Source organism: Heterocephalus glaber, unplaced genomic scaffold (genome assembly GCF_053883595.1).
Source record: "Heterocephalus glaber isolate CG9 unplaced genomic scaffold, H.glaber_assembly_v1.0 deba00000901, whole genome shotgun sequence".
Lineage (NCBI taxonomy): Eukaryota > Metazoa > Chordata > Mammalia > Rodentia > Bathyergidae > Heterocephalus > Heterocephalus glaber.
The window spans coordinates 1,001,334-1,009,140 of NW_028258171.1; the positions used below are offsets into that span (position 1 = coordinate 1,001,334).

Consider the following 7,807-nt stretch of genomic DNA (forward strand, 5'->3'; position numbering starts at 1 on the left):
CCAATATACTGTGGGAGACTGCAATATTAATTATGCCCAAAGCAGGCTGTAAGCAGTGTAGGCTGTGAAGTTAACCCCACAATTGGCTTGTTTATAGAACTGAGTCTGGTCAAAGCCTATGTGCCAAGGTCAGAGTAACCCGCGCCCAAATTCCATTCCCAGGATTAAAACTTTCTTAACTAGAAGGACAATGTTCTGATTACAACCATATGTTTTGTCTATTCTGTTCCTAATTTGAAAATGCTTTGTCTGTATTAGTTTCCATAGAAACCACAGGACTATACATCCTCCCATGTAGTTCTGCCCTTGCACATAGCTCGCCTTTACCCTAACTGATTACCAATAAAAATCAGTGACTTGGACTGGCCAGAACCTTTGTTGGTTGCACAGGCATTGGTCGTCCTGGAGCCCCACTTTCTGTCTCTTTTAGTTCTGTCTTTTAGATTTTTTTTCTCAGGCCTGCGTCATACACTTCTCAGGAGACTGGATCCTACTGCAAAGAGTTTTGGTAATATATCAGGGATCCCCAATAATATACTGTAATAGAACTGCTGATAGCACTGCTCCTGAGTGTAGAGGCCATGATTAAATAAAGTAAGGGTCACTCATCATGAGCACTGCAGTGCCTTCATGGTAGATGTGGTCACTGAGCCAACTACTGATAGATGGGTGGGTAGTGCATGCAGTGTAGACACACTGAAAAAAGGAGTGAGCCATATCCTGAGTGGGACAAAGTGGATCCTGAGATCTCATTTTGTTTCTCAGAACAGCAACAATATAAAACTTGTGAATTGTTTATTTCTAGAATTTTCCATTTAATTTTGGATCATGGTAGACTGTGGGCAGCTGAAACTGAAGAAAGCAAAACCATGGATAAAGACAGACAAGTAACTGTAAGTGTACAGGATGCCTGAGATCTAACAGACAAGTCAGAATGGAGCAGGACTAACCATTACTATGCCAGATGATTGGTGGATTATCAGACTGAGAATTACCTGGTAAGGTGAAAATTGCCTTGTTCTGCTTTTTGTTTCTTTGTTTTTCTGTCTGTTTTCTGTTTCTCCTTTCCTATTCTGAGGATTAAACCCAGTGCCTTGCATATGCTAAACATGTGCTCTACTACTGAACTAAACCCCCAGCTCAAAATTCTGCTTTACTAAGCAAATTTTCATGGCATTAAGGCAAGAAGGATTTCACGGAGGGCAGTTATCTGTGATTAACAGATTTTTTGAACAAACTATTTCAAATAAAGATATACATTAAAGCTTTGTTTAGGCTTAAATTTGTTTTTCCAGTTCACAATGAATGTTATTGGTAGGAAAAAAAGCAATTAACAGTTCTCTGTATCAAACCTTTCCTTTTTTGTCATGTATTTTGTTTCCTAGTAATACACATATAATATTAAGGAACCTCCTTAGGTATGTTAATTATTTCATTATTTTAAGTGACATGAAGAAAGTGAAGTAAAACTATTTCTGACAAGCATGTTATTAAATATTGTATTTTTATGCTTACTATTATATAATACTGATAATCATGTGATATGCAAGTAAATTTTTATTTTTGATATTTAGCAAGTTATTCATGTTGCTCATAAAGTATATGATGCTGGATTTGGTAGCACACACCTGTAATCCAGGTACATTGGAAGGCTGAGAAAGGAGGATTGTGAATTCAAGGCCAATTTGGTTAACTTGTTGACTTTAAAAGATCCTATCTCAAAATAAAAAGTAAAAAACATGGTGAGACCCTATTTCCCAAAACAAAAACAAGAGAAATACAGACATGGTTGTACATGTCTATAATCTTAGTATTCTAGCCAAGAGGCAAGAAGATCTGAAGTTCCTGCCCAGCCCAGGTGACTTAGTGAATCCCTGTCTCAAAAAAAGAACAGGGAAAAAATAAGAACCAAGAAAGATTATGTAAAGGTGCAAATTTCCAGTGATCAATGTCATTATATTGTATACCTAAAATGTACCAGTAAAATTAATTTTTAAAGAAGAGGACTGAGATTTAGCTCAATGCAAAGGCTCTGGAAAGACCCTGGATTCAATATTCAATTTCTTATGAGAGAGAGAGAGAGAGAAGGGAGAGGAAGAAGAAAAAAGAAAAGGATCTACTTTCATATCTGGACACTGGTAATTCTGTTTTGCACTTTAAACATAAATTGACTTATTTTTTAAATTTTCATATTTTTATTTTAAATGTCAGGAGAGTGAAAAGATAGAAGATTTGGTTCATTTGCAAGCTTCACTCTGAAAATAACCTATTGCAAATATGATAGTCCTTATTTCCAATTTTAAAAACTATCTATAACATCATTACAATTTTATTTGACATTGATGTTTAACATTCTAGAGACAATTTGGTGTAATAAATAATACTTTTATCAGATGAGTGTCATTTATAGAATCTAATGAAGATTATCTTGAGGTAAACTCACAGAATTACCACTCATATACTGTTTATGAAGTGGAATTTCAACATCAGTGCTTCTTATTTTATTATGGATATAACTAGATAAAATATTACTTAAAATAATTAATACTTTAGAACTGTTTAGTGTTAAACTCTACAATCTTTGTGTTGTTTGGGGTGATTGACTATATGCCAGTTATATCAGTCAGTGTATTTGGAGGTTCTCAGGTTTTGCACAGAAGCATGGTTGAATTGCATATGGGTAGAAATTAAAATAGACTCCATTAACACCCTTGTAATCACAAACCTCTGGAACACCTTTGAGAATTCTCAGAGGCCTGCAGACTTGTTTGAAAATGCTTTCTAGTTGAAAAAAAGTAAAACACAAGACACAGAAAGATAAAATTCCCAAGGTCATACATCTGGAAGCTAGTGGAGCCAACTTTCAAACCCAGGTTGTCTGACCATGGAATGTTTACCTTTAACTGCTGCACAATACAACCTATAATTCCGAATATTGATTGTTACATCAAACACATTCTCTAAACCCATAACTAGGAAAAAGAAACCTAACACATTGCAAAAAAAAAATGACTGCTCTTTCTGTGAAGGGTGGCTAAAAACACATATTTTAATTTGACTGAAAAGAGAGTCTTTGTATCTAAAATAAAGAGGGATAACTTCCATATGCTACGTATGAGGAAGGTACTATTGTTGTAGTTGGAAACATAACTAAGTAACTGCAAGTTAGGAAAAGTAATGGAAACCATATAAGTAAGGTATTCATTAACTTAGGCTATTTAGGTAATTATTTATTCATTCATTCATTCATTTATTCATTCAGTGTTTGAGATTGAACCCTGAGTCTTCACACTGAGATATATATCCAGCCCTTTTTAGTATTTATTTATTTATTTATTTATTTATTTATTTATTTATTTTTTGGTACAAGGGATCAAACTTGGTACCTTGGGCTTGTGAGGCAGGTGGAGCAACTACTGAGGTAAATCCCTAACCCTTTAGTTTTTATTTTAAAACAAAGTCTTGCTAAATTGCCCAGGCTAGACTCAAACTAGCAATGTTCCTGCCCGAGCGTCCCAGCGTCCTGGGAAAATGGACATATACCATACTGTACCTGGATATTTAGGTATACTTTTAGTAGTTTGAGATGCCATTGTGGAGGGTAATTTTGTCCCCTCCACAAAAGTTATTAGGGCCTGATGGTACTACTGTTCAAACTCAGTATAATGTTGCTTATGTTCTCTTAATTTTACCAGTCTTATATTCATATCATGTACCTTGGCCAAATAAATATTTTGCTGCAGTTGTGCTTATATAGAACTAAATCCTTACTTCTTCTGATAAAATCATAAGCACTACTGGAACTCTTGAATTGCAAGGTGTGACTTTCCAATGCTAGCTGTTGTCTTTAGAGGAACATCCATACAAGTTACACAGTGCACTACTCAATCCGATATGAATGTATCTTAATAGTCTCTGAAGTGACCCCTTGTTCCAGAATAGGGAGTAGCAATAGATGACTGCCCATGTTTAAACTCTACTGCGTCAAATAAAATCATTTACATTTCCCTGACTTATTTGGTCAAATTGCTCTCTTCTCTCACCCCAAGGGAAGAATGTCCAAGTATAGATCTTTACCATTAACTCACCACACTGGCTAAGATGCCTGGGTGAACTTTACTTGGCTCCTTGGCTCTATTTTTATTAAGACTCCTTTGTCTGCCTAAGGTAGGCTGGAAATTTTCTAAAAGTTACATTTTCATCTCCAGATAGTAAACATTTTCATTGCTTGATGCAGTGGAGGCAATAACTTTTGTACCTTCTGTTTTGGTTAGGTGATTTTTGCTCTTTGTTCCTCTGAATTTCCTTGGGTTCATTTAGCTTCTAAAACCCATCTTTTTTCTCCCAAAAGAAAGGTGCTGCTTCTTTAATTTAAACTTGCATACTCAAACCATAAGATTCTTCTTTCTAAAGCCCCTGTGTGTGTGTGTGTGTACATGTGTGTGTGTGTGTGTGTGTCTGTGTTTGTGTGTGTGTTACTGAAGATTGAACCCAAGGCCACTAAGCTGCATTCCCAGTCCTTTTTTATTTTTTATGTTGAGACAGGGTCCTACTATGTTACTAAATTGCTGAGGCTGAGTTTGTGATTGTCCTGCCTCAGCCTCCCAGAGTACTGAGATTACAGGCATGTAAAACCATGCCTGGCTTAAGATTCTTTAAACTACTTCATTGTTCTCCTATTTTGTGAAGGCAAATACTGATAAATTATAGCATTCCATTTCTCAGTCACAAATGTTGCTCTCAGATCCTTCTAATACTATAATCCCATGCTTCTGATAGCCAGAATTTATTGTTCTTGCCCAAATATTGCTTTTTATCAAATCTAAAATGTTATAAATGGTGAAATGCACTATTTATTTACTGCTAAAAAGTACAAACCATCCTAGGACACATCACTATTGTAAGATGCATCCTGACTTCAGAGATGTGACAAGTAAAAACCTGTCTTAGAATTAGAGAAACATTTTATGTAAAAGAAAGACTTGCTGAAGAAGCCCATAGCATAAAGAAGCATAGAACAAGATGGATTTTGTGGTGCAAACCTACAGTCTTAACACTCTGGGAGACTGAAGCAGGAGGACCCCAAGGTCATACTAATACTAGGCAACTTAAGGACTTAATGAGAACCCATTTCAAAGGAAAAAATATTTCTAAAAACAGCTGGTGATGTAGCTCAGTGCTAAAGTCCTGGGTTCAATCCCCAGTACTGGCAAGAAAAAATATGAAGATGGTTGAAAGATGAGGTAAATAAGTTACAGAACATTAATTAATGTTAGAAAACAACAGTAATTAGAAAATAATAGAGAATTCAATTTGCTTTGAAGAACACCATCTATTTTTGTCAGAGATGAAGGGAAAAGAAAGCTAATAAAGGGCTATTCAACTTCCTATTACAACTCAGTATGCCCCAGGAATCTGGCTTCATGTTTTACATCTCTTATATAGGACTTTGCATATGATGACCCTACATTTTCATTCTATTCTCAAGACCCATTGCTTTCTTGCAAATTCTGGGACTAATTTAATAGTACTGCAGAGATGGCTGGGGTGGTAGAAAGGGAAAACCTTAGACCTCCAAGTGGGTAGGAAGTGACTTGCAGCTGTGAGACACATCGATATCCACTGATGAGTCATGGCAGTTTTCATGGTCAGTTCTCTCTTTGCCTGTATTTCACAGATTGAAGCCGCAGAGTGAAGAAGAGAAACCGAAAGAAAAATGAAATAGGAGTCGGCACAACTGTGGTTTACAAATGATCATTCTCCAACATTCAGCTTCTCACTCCCTTAGGTTTTATTTCTCTTTTGCTCTACACTCAGAGAATTTCTGGGCTCCATAATCCATGGCCACTGATGCTGCTTTTGGAGGTAGCAGCTTGCTTTACCTTACTTATTTTCAAATCTCAGAGATCTTTTTAAAGTGGTTGTTCAGCTTTTTCCTCTACTGGAAAAATGCTGGCAACATCTCTGACTTTGTTGTTAAAATGGGGGTAAAGATAGATATCCTGAGGATCCGTTTGTGAGATGAGGGATATACTTAGGTGAATCAAAATAAAGAGAAAACAGAAAGAAATCAAAATCTACCAAACTTTCCTCTTTGTGTTTCTTTGTGAGAGTCAGTAATTAGAGGAATTGTCCATACTAGGAGCAGGGTAGAATCTAATCTAATGTGCTCCAGAAGAAGTCAAGAAGATAGCCACTAATTTTATTTTCTTTTATACCTAAACACATTGAATTGCAGTAAGTAACTTGGTGTAGAAAGGCCAAATAGTTAACAATCCCCTGAGAATGGTGTTCTAAGGGTTAACACCCAGGAAGAATGAAGATGATGGGATGGAGAAGGGCAACTATGCCCTGGTGCTTTCAGGTATATTTTTCTCATAGCCTTGTTTCCCACTGTCCTTGCTTCCTGGAACTGGAGTGTTGGGAGGGGTAAGAGGCCAGGCTGTGACTCCAGCTGCTAAAGATCTGCTGGGAGCTGAGGGCTCTCAAACTCTTTGCACCATGCAATCAACATCAAAGTACTATTTTTGCCTTGGTCAGAGCCTTCAAGGTGTTTTGACTTGTACATCTTACCAGGCAAAGAGGGATAGACATGAGGGCTCAACATGTAATGAGTCTGAGTGATCAATGAAGGCTGTGAAAGGTCCTGTGAGATAGTACTGAATGAGGAAGCTCCCGTGAGACAGTACTGGAAATAAGGTGCTGTGGTTCAGAGCTGATAGCTCTGGGGTGGAAGTGAGGGTTTATTAGGGAAGCCAGGTGGCCGTGACAGAGCTACTGCAGATTAACCTCATCTGGCCATCCTCTGATTTGAGGTCTTTTCCTTGAGAAACTTCCTCTTGATGTTGCTCTTCTCTTATGGAGAGGTTGCTTCCCCACTTTCAAACCAAACTTCATTTCTCACGAGCTTTCTGACCTTATTCTCTGTTTTCATTCCTTGGTCTTGATCCTACTTTTCCCTTCTGACAGAAGATTTGCCCTCAGGGTTAGGACGTCCTCTGCTCTAGCATATTGTCCAATTGTTCACCCACTGTGAGGAACTCCCTCATTCTTTTTCATGCTTTCACTACAATTTGGTCTCCCCATTCAGTTTTCTTCAATTTTGATCTGAATTCTTCTATTTTTCTTTATTATTCTTCAGCTTAAGTATAGCTTTCTGCAATCTTTCTTTATTTTGCTTGCTTCTGGTTTTTGTTGTTGTTTTTCGTTGTGTGCATTTGTGAAGGGTATTTTCCAGAGACAAAACCTGTCCCATGAGGCACTGAGGTCAAACCATAGCAAAATCAATGCCAGGTTAGCAGTGTCTATTATATGTGAACTGGAACAGAACCACATCAAGAAGAGGGTAGAAAATCAGTTGAAGTTTAGCTTTGAGAAAAAAACCATTCATTTAATAACAGTTTGCTGTAGTCAGTTCAGTGGTGGCTCCCAAAAGTGTATGTCCCATGTCCTTATTCTTGGGAATCTGGTGAATGCATCCTTATTTGGGGGGAAAAAAAGAGTCTTTGCATATGTGATTAAGTTAAGGATTTCAGTTGTACAGGTGAGCCCTAAATTGAACAACTAGGATCAGAAGAGACAGAAGACACAAACCCAGAGAGTAGGAGGTGATGTGAAGATGGAGACAGGGACTGGAGTGATGCAGCCACAAGCTCAGGGAAGCTGAGGAATGCCAGGCAGTGATAGAAAGCACAAGACACAGGAACATTTCCTCCTAGAGCCTCTTGAGTAGTGTGCTGCTGTCAATACTTTGATTTCAGACTTCTGGCATCCAGAACTGTGAGAGGGTACATTTCTGCTACTTCAG

At 37.5% G+C, this 7,807-nt stretch overlaps 1 long non-coding RNA gene across 1 annotated transcript; it reads left to right on the plus strand.

Annotated features, from left to right (window-relative positions):
- The first annotated feature begins 327 nt into the window (after window positions 1–327).
- On the plus strand, window positions 328–6,177 carry LOC110345458 (uncharacterized). Its single transcript, XR_002388813.2, has 3 exons — window positions 328–508; window positions 806–998; window positions 5,678–6,177. It is a non-coding gene; the product is annotated as an uncharacterized LOC110345458 (long non-coding RNA).
- Window positions 6,178–7,807: the final 1,630 nt, after the last annotated feature.